Source organism: Pygocentrus nattereri, chromosome 17 (genome assembly GCF_015220715.1).
Source record: "Pygocentrus nattereri isolate fPygNat1 chromosome 17, fPygNat1.pri, whole genome shotgun sequence".
NCBI lineage: Eukaryota > Metazoa > Chordata > Actinopteri > Characiformes > Serrasalmidae > Pygocentrus > Pygocentrus nattereri.
The window spans coordinates 6,727,415-6,743,462 of NC_051227.1; the positions used below are offsets into that span (position 1 = coordinate 6,727,415).

General features: G+C 37.6%; 1 long non-coding RNA gene across 1 annotated transcript; it reads right to left on the reverse strand.

Moving 5' to 3' along the window:
• Nucleotides 1–780: 780 nt before the first annotated feature.
• LOC108443016 lies at nt 781–11,460 on the reverse strand. Its single transcript, XR_005131729.1, has 2 exons — nt 11,280–11,460; nt 781–8,816 (listed from the first exon to the last, which is right to left on the reverse strand). It is a non-coding gene; the product is annotated as an uncharacterized LOC108443016 (long non-coding RNA).
• Between the last annotated feature and the right edge of the window lie 4,588 nt (nt 11,461–16,048).

Here is a 16,048-nt window from a genome sequence, read left to right on the forward strand (position 1 = left end):
TGTACATAGATGGAATGACAATAAAAGCCTCTTGACCTTGACCTTGACTTGGATGGATGATTGAAAAGTGGTTAATTGATTAAAAGTGGTTTAAGAAGATGAATGAATGAATCTGTTGAATAAAATGAGCTAAACATTAAAGACAATTTTTAGTTGCCAGAAGTGATTAGCCTTCCACTGAAGGCCTAGAAGGCCCCAAAGGGTTCACCTCTGCCTGGGTCTTGGGAAGTTCAACCAGCTTCTAAGACTGACCTTTGGAGGTGTGTCTTCAGATGCTTTGAGAAACTGAAAGTGAGCAGACCGAGCATCTGAATGGGGAAGAAAGGTGATTTAAGGGACGTTGAACGTGGCGTGGTTGTTGGTGCCAGACGGGCTGGTCTGAGTATTTCAGAAACTGCTGATCTACTGGGATTTTCACACACAACCATCTCTAGGGTTTACAGAGAACGGTCCGAAAAAGAGGAAATATCCAGTGAGGGGCAGTTGTGTGGACGAAAACGCCTTGTTGATGTGAGCGGTCAGAGGAAAATGGGCAGACTGGTTCCAGATGATAGAAAGACAACAGTAACTCAAATAACCAACCAAAATCTCTGAGGAACATTTTCAACACCTTGGGTGAAAGTGTGCCCCGAAGAATGAAGTCAGTTTTAAGGCATTAAGGCATTTCTGAAGACAAAAGGGGGTCCAAACTTTTATTAACAATAATTTCATTTTACCTAATAAAGTGGCCGGTGAGTGTATTTTAGCAATACAAATGAAGAGTCCAGACAACAAGAATGGTTCACGTTTCACTGCGTTTTTATTGATTCACTCAGAAATGTCTCAAAAAAACACAGCAGGCACACTGTCTCACACTCCAGCAGGGCACCTTCCCTCCCACAGTTCTTCCTTTTCCTGCCCATAAAGCTCTAATACATTTCCACTGACCAGAGTCAGATCCTCCTGAATTTGTTTGTATTAGCTGGTAACAATAATTCACCATTAAACTTTTAAACATTGAAGTTACCATCAGCGATAAGAAAAATACACCGTGATTATATGAACTGTTTCTGACTCGTAGCCCAACAAAACAAGCAAACAAATTGTGCAGAAAGTGCAGAGTCCAAACTTTCAGTCCAAGTGTTTTTGTTACTAGGATATGAATTTTAGCTAGTGTCCAGTCTTGTTTTGCAGAAAGAAAGAAAAAGTCCTTCACATTTTTATTCGTTTATTACATTGAAATAAACATAAAAAGTCAATGTAATGTATAACATAGCTGTGAATAACGATATAAAGACACCTTGTAAATACACAAATATTTAAATAATTATGTGATGCAAATATAATATACAGCAATAATAACAAAAATAATTTTGGACTAGTAAACTTTTACTTTTATGCAGCTTTAGTTGCTTGAAAACTTCATGAAACTAATGTGAAGCATCCTGCAACTCATTTGAAACTCGGCTGCAACAGTTGCAAGTGTCTCAAGTTCATGAAACCAGTTTTCTGAAACAGCCAATCAAAAGACGGCATCATGTGATCATGATAAACTTTTAAACGTTCAAACTGTAACCAGCTACGTTAACAAACCAAGCTAATGCTAACAGTAACTGAATGTGTTGCAATCAACTTTCAGTATATGTCAGTCAAGTTGCATGACAACTTGAAACATGCAACTAGTCTCATGACAAAAAAGCTCATGTTCCTAACAGTAAATTAAAGCGAATGGCCATAATTTGGCATTATGCAAATGCAGTCATGCTAACTGGTGGCCACTAGCCAAGCTAACTTTGTTTGGACAATTCCAGGAGAGTAAACCTACTTACGTCATTTTCAATAAAAAAAGACCCTAAATAATATTAATATATTCACTAAATCACGAATAACACATTCAGTTTATCTGTAAATATTATACAGTTTCGTTAGCTTATTAAAAATACATTCATTACATTATTATCAAGATCCTACTTATTGGTTTATATAACTTCATATTTTGGTGTTAGTAGAGTTACTATTACTTAAGGAATAAAAAATACATTTTTAAATTATTACTTTAGCTTTCATAATATGTTAATGCTTGGCTTTAAAGTGTCAGTGGTACATTAAATACATTTTTATAGCATTTATTGCAGGACATTTTCATATCCTACCCTATAATCTCATAATGACCCTATAATAATTAGAACTGGGTATTGACATTCATTTTCCTAACCCTCTACTGGATGCGATGGGCCTAATAACTAAAATCAAAAAATAATTTTTGGGAAATACAATATATGCAGGGGTCTTTTGGGATTTGTTGCCTTGAGGCAACATTGTGCAACAATGGGAAGACTATTCTGAGGGTTATACAGATTTTTTTTTTTTTTACCTGAATATTTGTGAACACCAAACAATCATTTAAAATAACAGAAAAATGCTAAAACCTAAAAAAAACATAAGTAATTGAATGGAAATTTCATTTTCTGAAATTTTCTAATGGCTGCTGACTACTACATAACATAATTGACCAGGAGGGGCTTCTTGTCTCTCAATGTTTCCAAAATGAACAAAAAACACAAAATAATTTAAAATAAAAAGTAATTCTAAATGAAAAACTAAACAAAACCTGCAGTGTGGCTGCATCACTTGCTACCGGCTAAATCCATTCCACTATTGCACAATGTTGCCTCAAGGCAACATGTTTCACCAATTTCTAATAGCATAAAAAATATTTGTATGACAACAAATAATAAAAACACGACTTCACACTCTCACAGATGTCAATCATATGCATGGATACAAAATAATTGCTTTCCTGAGGGAGCGCAACAAAACTGTATCCACAAGCCAAAAACAGGCTTGAAAATGCCCACCAGGAGACAGTGTGACCAAATAGGAAGGTTTTCAAAGTCTTCCCTTAAATATTAATCCTTATGTACAATAAACATGTATTGTGTCATTGTTAAGTGAGGAAAATGGGTTTGTTGCTCTGAAGCAACACTGAGCAAAAGAGGGTTAACGGTACTTTGAACAATACCAAATTTACCAAATTTCAGTACCGCACTAAAAAATGATGCTTTAAATGAACAAGATTCAAATGTGTCCAGCGGTTGCCTGTCTTATCAGTGACCAGAGAGCCAATCAGCATGCTTGTTCCAAGATCTAGACTAACGACTGGCTGATAAGCCTTATTGGCGTGAGCTGTTTAATACGTAAGATTTTGGGATTTGGAGACCTCTCTGGTGGAAGTGTGTAATTGCTTGTGACATGTGGAAGAACAGTTTGCAGCATTGGTTGTGCTTTGAACCTCTTCCCCGAGAGGATGAATCTGGCGATTTAAAGAGTACTCAACGAGAACTCGGTCTAAACTTGGTGAAGGACGCGTCTTCTGAGAATGTGAGTGAATCTTAGTATCATCATCATATCTTCACTCTTCATCAGTATGAGGTTGATTTTGAGAACTTTTGAGTCCTAAATATCGAGCCGGACGTTAATACGTAAAGATGTATGAAGTGGTGTGAAAAACACCTGACCTGACACCTCACAGCCTCCACAGTCTACACTGGACCTTTTGTGGGCGGGGAAATTGGAATAAATAAATTTAAATTTAGTATTGCGTCAGGTAGCTAAACTTTTTTGCATCTAAAAGGACGTTTTGAAAAGGTATCGTCAGGAATCAGTACTGAAGTCTGTGTTTTGGTTTTGGTGTCAGCCCTGAAATACTGAACAATACCCAGTCCTAATAATGACCATAGGGGAAAAGTGCATTCCTGTCCACAAGAGGGTGCTGTTTCTTGGCTGATTTGACTTATTTTGAAACTATACAAAAACTGAATGGACACAGCTCACCATGTTACTCAGCAGTGTGTGTGTGTGTGTGTGTGTGTGTGTGTGTGTGTGTGTGTGTGTGTGTGTGTGTGTGTGTGTGTGATGGCTTTAGGAGCTGTCTGAACAGACTGCCTCATCCTCCGTGGCTGGTTTAGTACTGAGAGAACCAGCAGTGACCGTTTCTGAGGGGACCAATGCCATAAAACTCTACGCACTAAAGGTTTTTATTGAAAGTGATTCAACTGCATCAATTTTAGAATGTTAGTTTGAGGCTGGACGAAGAATTCGGAGTCTGTTTTGCCTGGTGTACTGTATTATTCTCTATATTACTGTGTAAACACTTGTGTATTCAGTGTTTTTAAACATGCGTTACCAGTCAAAGGTTCAGACTCACCTTATTAAAGGTACATTTGATCTACATGTAGCTCATGAAGCTGCTTAAGAATGGCCAAGAGTGTGTTGACTACTGTATTTAAAAATGACAAAAATATTACCCTAAAAATTAGGAAAGGTCATCTGTGAGTAACGGGTCTAAACTTTTGACTGGTCGTGACCAAAAGAATCGAAATTGATTAAATCATGATGAGAATCAATGCATGTTTAAATGAAAAATTCATCTAAAAAGAATAAAATCTAAGCAAATTGCGGGAAAATCTGAGCTTTCATGGCACACTGATTCATTTCCTAAAGAATCGAATCTAATCTAATAAACCTGTGGTGAAATCTGAGAATTCACAATGCACTGAATCATTTCCTAAAGAATCAATTCAAAGTGAACTGCAGAGAATTTAGAGAGTTCATGATGCACTGAACTGTTACCTAAAGAGTCAAATCAAACTGAACTGAAGTGAGATTTGCGAATTCATGAAGTACTGAATCATTTCCTGAAGAATCAAATCTAATTCTAGTGATATCTGAGAATTCAGAATCATCCTAAAATTTAAGATTTCTTTACACACTGAACTGTTTTCAAAAGAATTGAATAAAATCATGCTGAAATTTGATCATTCATGATGCGCTGAATCATCACCTCAAGAATCAAATCAAACTGAACTGCAGCGAAATTCAAAGCTTCATGAAGCACCAAATCATTTTCTACTGAATCAAATCAAATCATAGTGCTATTTGAGGATTCATGATGCACTGAATCATTTCCTAAAGAATCCGTTCAAATTAAACTGGACTGTAAGATTTAATGACGCTCTGAATCATTTGCTACAGAATCAAATCAAATCCTAGTAATATTTGAAAATTCATGATGTGCCAAATCGTTTCCTAAAGAATCAAATCTAATCCAACTGCAGTGAAAATCAAATCATAGTGCTATTTGAGATTTCATGATGCACTGGATCATTTCCTATAGAATCAAATCAAACCAAATTGTAGCTATATTTGGAAATTCATGATGCACTGAATCGTCTCCTAAAGAATCAAAACAAACTGAATTGTGGATTGGAAAATTCCGTGATGCTCTGAATCATTTTTGCAGAATCGACTTAAATCAAATCATGATGAGCCCTGAAAATTCACTCATCCAAAGAATCAAATGGTGATGAAATCGAATTGTGAAATGAAGCCCTGAATCTTTTCCTCAAATTTAATCGTGGAGAATTTTGAGATTTCTTGATGCACTGAATCACTGAGCTTTTACAAACCTAACATACACACACAAACCAAGTACCCTGTGAAGGTGTGTGAGGACCCTGTTTATCACACTGCATTAACATCCCACCACACACACACACATTCTCCCCTCTGAAATGGCACCTGCTCGGTTCCCCCTTAACAGTCTGACCGCGTTCGAACAGTGTTGGAGCCAGAAAGCACTCGAACCTCACGCAGCGTCATATAGAAACACTATCACACAGTCAGACAGATTACACTGAAAATCTAACACAAACATTAACACGTTATTACAAAAATCAACACGCAACATCGTTACTCAACCCACTGCTATCGATTATTGACACCTAGATTAAGCAACAGTTCCATTAATCCACAGCTTAGAAACAAATACAAAGAATTATTGTATTAATTAGTCAGCTAATAACCTGATTCATTCATAAAACGATGATTATTGATGATTTGGAATGAGCTGGTAAAACAATTATTTATTCTAATCTCAGATTCAGAGCTGATATTTACAGGAGAGTTTGGTTTGCTTTAGTTCATCATCGTAAACATCCACATCATCTACATGTTGAGGTTATATCTGCTGGCGTCAGGGACTTTTCGGCGTCCTACCTCCCACCCACAGCCCACGGCCAATCACAATAATCAGTGGACGAGATTGTAAAGCAGAGTAGAACATAAGAGACGGAATGAATAAATATTTGTGGAATCAAAGTCGTTACCTTATTAAACTCGCTGTACTGTCCAGGTTCCAGGCTGAAGCCCAGCTGCAGCGATTGTAGCCCTCACGTTCAAATACAGCTTTTAAATAGTCAATGTCATTGATGGCTCTCTTGTGAAGAGTTACCGATGAAGTAAACTCAGCCTGAAGCATCATTTACAAGCCAAGCACATCCAAGGGTTTCAGATACATGATTTTTCTGTTGTGGCCGACATATTTGGGATTTCTGGCTTTACTGCTCCTCATGAACGCAACTAGAGGTGAAAGATGGATAAAAATGACTCTCCTTACTTTGGAAGAGAAAAAATGTGACCTCCACAAAGTCAGTAACATAGGCTGAGATACAGTTTCTCCCTAAACTCCTGCTCCCACTTAAACTGACAGATTACATATACATATATATATATATATATATATATATATATATATATATATATATATATATATAAAACATATACAGTCCCTATTCTGGAGACTCTCTCAAAGCATTTAAAAGCACAGAAGCCCACCAGCTCTTCTCGTCAGGGTGGGTAAAGTTTCCCATGGTGTTGCATAAAGAGGAGATAAACTCTGTGATCATAGGAGGGAAACGACATCAGCTAATTAACACAGATGTGAACAATACTGGCCTTTAGAGAACTTTAGCTGATGTTATCAGCTGAGAGATAAACAGTCGCCCCCGCTAACAGAGCTGCAGACCCCCGCTATAGCTTTACTCTCTGTTTCTGATTTAAATGATGTTTAAATGGAGAAACATAAACGTTAAATATCAGACTGAATGTCGCAGGTCGGAAAACTGTGACATGATTCTGTAAGTTTGCTAGTGCAGTTAGTTCAGATTTCAGCTCCAGTTCCGAAACGCCTGCACTGCATAACTGTGGCTTCCCTGGTTAAAATTCCTCATATTATCAGCTAATTAATCCCTTCTTGAGCTGAACGAGATGTGAACAGCAGAGAGAAACATTAAACTATACAGTGCAGTGGCTCCAAACCTGGAGTGAAAACACTGAATTAAAGGTATGTGTTTCTCGGCTTCTGTCGCGTCCTGAGGGTGAATCTTTCACAAAGCACAGCCAAAGGCATCGCACAGCGCAGTCACTCCCTGATTCGGCCCTAAAAAAGGCAGTGACTATACAGTGTGATGTCACGTGAAACGCAAGAATACTGATGCACTAATATCAGTAATACTAGTGACGTTAGCACTGCAGGGCACCTTCAGCGGACTTCGTTGGACAGTGCTTGGATAAATCAACAAGCAGCAAACTAACAAAAGCAGCTGCTTGGCAGAGCTCCAGTTCCCCTCCACCATAACAAGAACCCACGAGCTGTATGAACGAGAGCCAGAGGCTACAATCACGGAGGAGCTGAACCACTGAATGTACACAGATCATTCTACTGTATTCGTTCAAACTGCGCTCACACAGTGAAAACGCAATTTATTAAACAATGAAGTATTCAGAGCTGAGATATCTGCAAATATTATGCATAATGAAGATAAATATATAAAAATCATATTTATTTCTTAATAAATACTTTCTCATCCATCCCTATACTCCTAGGTTTCAGATAGTTTAAATTATATTTTATACTTTATACTTTATATATTTATAGTTTTTATTCTTGTTTTTCCTTTTAAAGTGAAGCTGAAATTTTTAGATTTATCATGAGTTTAATTTTTAATATAAAATTGCCGTTCCACGTTTTCATGTCACCACCGAAACAAGTTTTACTTTGTAGGCGGAGTCTTAGTTTTAGCCACGCCCCTGTATTTTAGAGCAGGAAGTGAGGCTGCATCCCTGTCCCTCATGGCCACATGGTGAGCAGTTAGATCCCTTTGTTTTGAAGTAAATGTGTCCCAAAGTCTGAAAATCAGCGTGAAACATTAAGACTTGGCATATTTTCTGTAATCAATCACTTTTTTAGTGTTTTAATGCAAAATATGATTTTTCTGTATGAACAGCTGTTCAACCTGTAATTGCTTGTCATGTACTGACTTGTGTTTTTGAGCTAAAACGGTCACTACCGAAAGAGTCACTACTGTAACATTCGGTAAAGTTTGGGTAGAGTTATGATTGTTTTGCTAGCGACAAAATGAAATATTCAATCATTAGTTTTAATAAAATACACATAATTAAGGTATATGGTCACTCAAAGAAAAAGAACTTTAGTCTAAATTCCAAGTTCAGTTAAAAGTCCCAAATGCGTTTCAGCTCTGCCTTTGAACCAGTTCAGTAGAATCATCCATAAACACTGACTGGTTGGAACGTGCAGCCACTGCTGCTCTCACTGGACGTCAATGAGCTGGATTCACTCTATTTACAGGTTCAGCCTCCATTTGCAAGACTTTTTGTTGAGCTTTGATTTATTAATTGTAATGAATATATTTTGCTAGTTTTGTCCCCTACTGTAGCCACAACAAAATGTTCTGCTCTATAAATAGGAGAAAAATGTAATTCATTGTGATTAATTGCACTAACTAATGTGATTGACAGCTAATATATATATATATATATATATATATATATATATATATATATATATATATATATATGCATGTGCGTTATGGCTTGTGGAGGGGGGGAGGGTGGTTGGGGGTGTGTGTTTAACCCCGGCGCAGTTCCCTCAGCTCTGCAGCGACTCTCCTCAGCTGAGCTTCGATCTCCAGCAACTCCTGTAAACACAACACAAACACATCCTCGCTACTAGAGAACATGGGAACACACTTAAACATGACATTTCTCTGCAAATATTACAGATAAATTTCTATACTTCTTTTCTTTTATTTGCTATTTAACTGATTTCTAGGTGCGGAGGTTTTGCTGGAAAGGAACTTTCCAGCACAAACTTTTGCGCACAAGCGTATGTGTTCTGACGTGTTGTGGGTTTAAGAGACAATCAAATGCAGTTTCTTCCTCGCCAGCTTCTCATTTCAATTTTCCGTTCCACCTTAAATGGTGCAGAAGTTACACTGAGGCACCTTGAAGGCAGTACGAATTTTGGAAGCCAAGATCACTTTACCTCAATAAATATATGAGCTTTCCTCATTAAATATATGACTTTATCTCATTAAATGACTTTATTCCATTAAATATATGACTTTACCTCATTAAATATAAGACTTTATCTCATTAAATGACTTTACCCCATTAAATATATGACTTTACCTCATTAAATATATGACTTTATCTCATTAAATGACTTTACCCCATTAAATATATGACTTTACCTCATTAAATATATGACTTTACCTTATTAAATATATGACTTTATCTCATTAAATGACTTTACCCCATTAAATATATGACTTTACCTCATTAAATATATGACTTTACCCCATTAAATATATGACTTTACCTCATTAAATATATGACTTTACCTTATTAAATATATGACTTTATCTCATTAAATGACTTTACCCCATTAAATATATGACTTTACCTCATTAAATATATGACTTTACCCCATTAAATATATGACTTTACCTCAATAAATATGACTTTACCTCATTAAATATATGACTTTACTTCATTAAATATGACTTTACCTCAATAAATATATGACTTTACCTCATTAAATATATGACTTTACCTCATTAAATATATGACTTTACCTCGATAAATATATCACTTTGTCAATAAATATATGAATTCACCTCCTTAAATATATCACTTTACCTCATTAAATATATGACTTTACCTCAATAAATATGACTTTACCTCATTAAATATATGACTTTACCTCAATAAATATATGACTTTACCCCATTAAATATATGATTTTACCTCAATAAATATATGACTTTACCCCATTAAATATATGACTTTACCTCAATAAATATGACTTTACCTCATTAAATATATGACTTTACCTCAATAAATATATGACTTTACCCCATTAAATATATGACTTTACCTCAATAAATATATGACTTCACCTCGATAAATATATGACTTTACCTCAATAAATATATGACTTTACCTCAATAAATATATCACTTTGTCAATAAATATATGAATTCACCTCCTTAAATATATCACTTCACCTCATTAAATATGTCACTTTACCTCATTAAATATATGACTTTACCTCATTAAATATGTCTTTACCTCATTAAATATATGACGTTACCTCAATAAATATATGACTTTACCTCATTAAATATATGACTTTACCTCATTAAATATATGACTTTACCTCAATAAATATATCACTTCACCTCATTAAATATATGACTTTACCTCAATAAATATATCACTTCACCTCATTAAATATATGACTTTACCTCATTAAATATGTTGGATTTTTATTGCATTAATAAAGAGTACTTATTGCATTATAGACTTGCAAGTGTACTGTGTTAACAAGGTGCATCCATGCAGTTGCATCTCTATTGCATTAAGAAGTCACATTTGTATTGCACTAATAAGCTGTTTTTATTGCTAAAGAGTTGCCATTAAAGCGTTGCAACTGTGATGGACTGGCGACCTGTCCAGGGTGTGTCCTGCCTTCCGCACGAAGACTGCTGGGATAGGCTCCAGCACCCCCCCCCCCCGCGACCCTGACGGAGAAGCGGCTTGGAAAATGGATGGATGGATGGAGTTGCAACTGTATTGTGTTAACACACTACATGTGTGCAGCTGCATGTGTATTGCATTCAGAATTTGCATTTTTATTGTATTAACAACCAGTACGTATTGCACCATAGACTTGCAATTGTATTGTGTTAAGAAGTTGCATTCGTGCAGTTGCATCTGTATGGCACTTCATTTGTCTCTTAATGTTTCTGACAGTAATAATAGGCCTACAATGCAACATTATAACACAATTCATGCAATTGATGCAATTCAAATGCAACTTCTGAACGCAATACAGGTGCAGTTGCATTTTTATTGCATTAATAAGGCGTATGTATTGCATTATACACAATTATTGCAATTGTACTGGGTTAACAAGTTGCGCTCATGCAGTTGCATCTGTTCTGCATTAAGCCACATTTGTATTGTTGTAATCTGATGTATTAGTTGCATCTGTATTGTGTTAACAAGCTGTAAATGTATTTCAATAACATTCTACATTTGTTTAGTGTAATACTGCAATTTTGACTTTATACTGAAACTCCAGTCCAGAACGTTACCTCTCCTTCATCTTCCTCATCTTCATCACCATCATTTCCTTTTTCCTCTTCATCCTCCTCTTCCTCGCCCTCTCCACGCTCTCTGTCCTCCTCCATGTATCTCTCTCTCTCGAACTGCCTCGTCCTCTCATCACTCGCTTTCTCCATCTCTCTCTTCTGCTGAGGCTCCTTCATCTCTCCGCTTTTCTCTTTCTCTCCCTCCACCTCCCCCTCTCCTTCTTTCTCCTTCTCTCCCTCCACCTCCCCTTCTCCTTCTTTCTCCTTCTCTCCCTCCACCTCCCCCTCTCCTTCTTTCTCCTTCTCTCCCTCCACCTCCCCTTCTCCTTCTTTCTCCTTCTCTCCCTCTGTCCCCTGTGGCGTCACCTCCTGCGTCTCCCCTTCCTTCTCTTTCCTCTCCTCTTCCTGGACTCTCTTCATCTTCCGGAGAAGCTCCCGCAGCTCCTCCTCTTTCTCCTCCCTCTCTCTCTCCTTCTCCTTCGCCTTCTCTCCATCCACCTCCTGCTGCCTCAGCGCCTCCAGCTCTCGCTCTACCTTCTCTTTCTCCTCCAGCAGCTCCGCCTCATTCTTCCTCATCTCCTCGCTCCGCTCCCTGCAGGTCCAAAGACACCTTTACTCTATTTGCTTTGAAAATATAAATTTGACAAATTGGGTGTGAGGCTTAAACTACAAAAGAACCGGGATGTTTCTAGCTAAATCACAAAAATCAGGGCAGTTTTTTTAGAGACAAAAACCAGGACACCATAAATTAACCATAACATTTTAGGAAAGTCAAAGAACAATCAGGACAATTCTAGCTAAAACACCAAAAACCAAGATATTTATAGATAAAGCACTTCAAAACATGGACATTTCTAGCTAAAATACATCAGAATAAGATGTTTTTATATAAAACATACAATAACTACGACATTTCCAGCTAATGCACATCAGAACCAGCACATTTCCAGCCAGAACACATCAGAACCAGGACATTTCTAGCCAAAGCACAAAAGAACCAAGATATTTCTAAATAAAACACTTCAAAACCTGGACATTTCTAGCTAAAACACTTCAGAACCTACACATATCTAGCCAAAGCACAAAAGAACCAAGATATTTCTAAATAAAACACTTCAAAACCTGGACATTTCTAGCTAAAACACTTCAGAACCTACACATTTCTAGCCAAAACACATAAGAACCAAGATATTTCTAGCTAAAACAGTTTAGAACCTGGATATTTCTAGCAAAAACAGTTTAGAATCTGGATATTTCTAGCTCAAATATCTCAGAACCAAGAAATTTTTAGCTAAAACACATCAGAACAAGATGTTTCTAGTTAAAACACACAATAAGCAGAATATGTTTAGCTAAATCACATCAGCACCAGTACATTTCTATCTAATACACATCAGAACCAGGATATTTCTAGCAAAAAAACTTCAGAATCAGGATATTTGTAGCTAAAACACTTAAGGACCAAGATATTTCTAGCTAAAATACTTCGAAACCTGGAAATTTTTTGATAGAACACATCAGAACCAAGACATTTCTAGCTAAAAAAAATAGAACTAAGACATTTCTAGTTAAAACACATCAGAATCTGGACATTGAGCTAAAGCCCATCAGAAACAGGACATTTCTAGCTGAAACACATAATCTGACATTTCCAATCAAAACACATCAGAACCAGGATAATTTTAGCTAAAACACATCAGAACCAGGACATTTCTAACTGAATTGCATAAGAATCAGACATTTCTAGCTAAAACACATAAAAATCAAACAAACAGGAATTGTATATAAATCACAGAAGAAAGAAGATACTACTTTCTATTTTGAGCTACGTTTTAATATTAACTAGCTATTTAAAACACAGCTGTTAAAGACTGATAAGACATACAGAACGTGAAATATCACAGACGATTAAAATGTATGGTACGGGGATTTTATGGTCTGCCTGAAAAATCTTATGCTTCTAAATCACGAAAGGCTGATATTTCTTCCTACCTTTCCCTCTCCAGCTTCTCCACCTCCTTCTTCTTTTCCTCTTCCTCTCCTCCTCCCTCTTCCTCCTTTGTTCCTGCCACATTCCTCTGCTGCTCCTTCTCTTTCGTTGCCTCGTACCGTTTTTTCTTCAGCTCCTTCAGCAGCTCCTCCAGCTCTTCGTCGTCTTTTCGTTTCTCGTCTTTCTCCGCTTCTTTCTTCCGGATTTCCTCGGCCAGCAGCTCCTCCAGCTCCCGGGCACTCTCCTCATCCTCCTCTTCGTCGCCCTGTTTCTCCACCTCCATCCTGCCTCCATCCCTCCGTCTCTCCTCCTCCGGCCCCCAGCCTTCTTCCTCCCTCATCATGCTCTCCTCCTCTCCGTCCTCCCAGTTGCTCTCGTCGCCTGTCTCGTTGCGCTCGTATCCCTCCTTCTCCCGAGCATACTCCCTCTCTCTTTCTCTCTCTGAGGGAATAACACACCATTCTAGAGTTAGTTGTTTTCAGATAGGACGCTACAGTGAAGGAAAAGCGATTGATTATACGGCAATAAACATGACATGATGTCTCTTCTTCACTTTGTTTGATGCTCGTGCTGCTCATTCATGCATTATTGGTGAATATATTTGTACTGGTATAGTGCAGCACATTTTGGGTGCCTCTGGTCTAAATACAAGTGCTCTACGTCAAACAGGGGACCTTCCAGGCCAGTGTTTACCCTCATCTGACACTGTAAATTCAGTTCACAAAGGAATTTGCTAGTTTGCTGAATCAGGGGTGTTTAATGAGGCAGTGCGCTGAAGTCTACAGTGTTTCAGCCCACGAGGACTGGAACCTGACACACGTGCTCCATGGAGAACACCCGTCTGTACATTTTAATTCACAACTACCATTTATTTACCTAATTTATCACGTTAGGGAAAATAAAATAAAAATTTGGCCTGTAGAAAATTTTTAATTCTGTGTTTTCATTTTTTATTTGTTAAACTCAAACTGCAGAAAATTGTTATATTTCAATGGGTTCTCTGTAGAAGAACTTTCATGCAACTTTAGATGCATAAGTGTCTCAAGATTGGTAGTTTTTCATTTTCTGAGCTCAGAATAATTTGGGTTAGATTGCAGCTGTTAAGTATAGAAAGAAAACAATATGAACTATAAGAATTTATTGATAATTTCTGGATAAAAAACAAAGATGATACAAATTCTGCAAATACTGTAATTTACACCTCATGGAGGACTTCATAGTGAGAATGATACAGGGTATCTAAAATACAAGCTGCAGTGGACCTTAGTGGAGTAACTGAATGTGTTGCACGCAACCATTGTTTATGAGTTGCTATGTGTAACTGTTAAGTTGCAGGGAAATTATGTTGCAGGCAAGTCACAACATATAACTAGTTGCATTAAAGTTTCAGCCTAAAAGATTACAATTGTCTCCCCTTCTTGGTGGGTAGGGTGGTCCTCCCATGGTCCTGCCATGATGATGTTATGGTAGCTAACACAGATATCTGTTCGCTGACATAACAGAATTAGCAGTTAGCATTCTCCACCAAGCATGTTGAGCTGTGTGATGTTGCATCTATAGCATCATCAGACTTTTGGATTCTATTTGAAATTGTTCGTGCATTACTGACCATGATCAGCCAGCTCCTGTAGCTCTCTCAGAAGACCCTGGTGCCTCTGTTCATCAGTCAAAAGCTCATCTGAAAACAAAAACAAACACACAGTACATGCAGTATATGTAGTATGTAGTTTCTCCAGCCTTAAAAAGTCTAAACAGTATAAGGACAATAGCAGTTCTGTGGACAGAAACTGACCAGTGATGAATGGGGTAAAAAGTGGAGCTATGAGATTGTTATTAGCATTATTATTATTATTATTATTATTATAGTAGCAGAGAAACGTAGAACATTTTCCATGAGCATCATGTTTATTAGAATCTACACTCACTGAGCACTGTACTGGGAACACCTGCACACCTACTCATTCACGCACATATCTAACCAGCCAATCACGTGGCAGCAGTGCATAAAATCAGGCACACACGTGCAACAGCTTCAAGTAATGTTTACATCAGCCATCAGAATGGGGGGAAACACGTGATCTCAGTGATTTTGATCATGTTGGTAGTAGACAGGCTGGTTTGAGTATTTCTAAAACTGACCATCTCCTGTGATTTTCACAAGCAACAATCCCTTGAGTTTCTCAGAATGGTGCAATAAAGTAAAAACATCCAGTGATCGGCAGCTCTGTGAATGGAAACGTCTTGTTGACGAAGGAGGTCTGCAGAGAATGGCCAGACTGGTTCTAGCTGACAGAAAGGCTACGAAAACTGAGATAACCACGCTGTACAATTATGATAAGGACAAAAAGTATCTCAGAATGCATAAACACATTCAACCTTGAGGTGGATGGGCTACAACAGCAGAAGACCACATTGAGTTCCACTTCTGTTCAACCAAGGACAGGAATCTGAGGCTGCAGTTGACACAGGCTCACCAACACTGGACAAGAAAACCATAGCTTGGTCTGATGAATCTAATTTCTACTGAGACACACAGAGGACACAGAGGGTAGGGTCAGAATTTCGCACCAACAGAAATAATCAATGGACCCAACCTGCCTTATGTCAGCCGTCCAGGCTGGTGGAGGTGGTGTAATGGGGTGGGGAATGTTTCCTCAGCACACTTTGTTTCAATCATTGCTTTAAAGCCACAGCCTATGTGAATATTGTTGCTGACCATGTGCATCTCTTCATGGCCACAATTGACCTTCTTCTAATGGACTGATGTTATGAACATGATAGT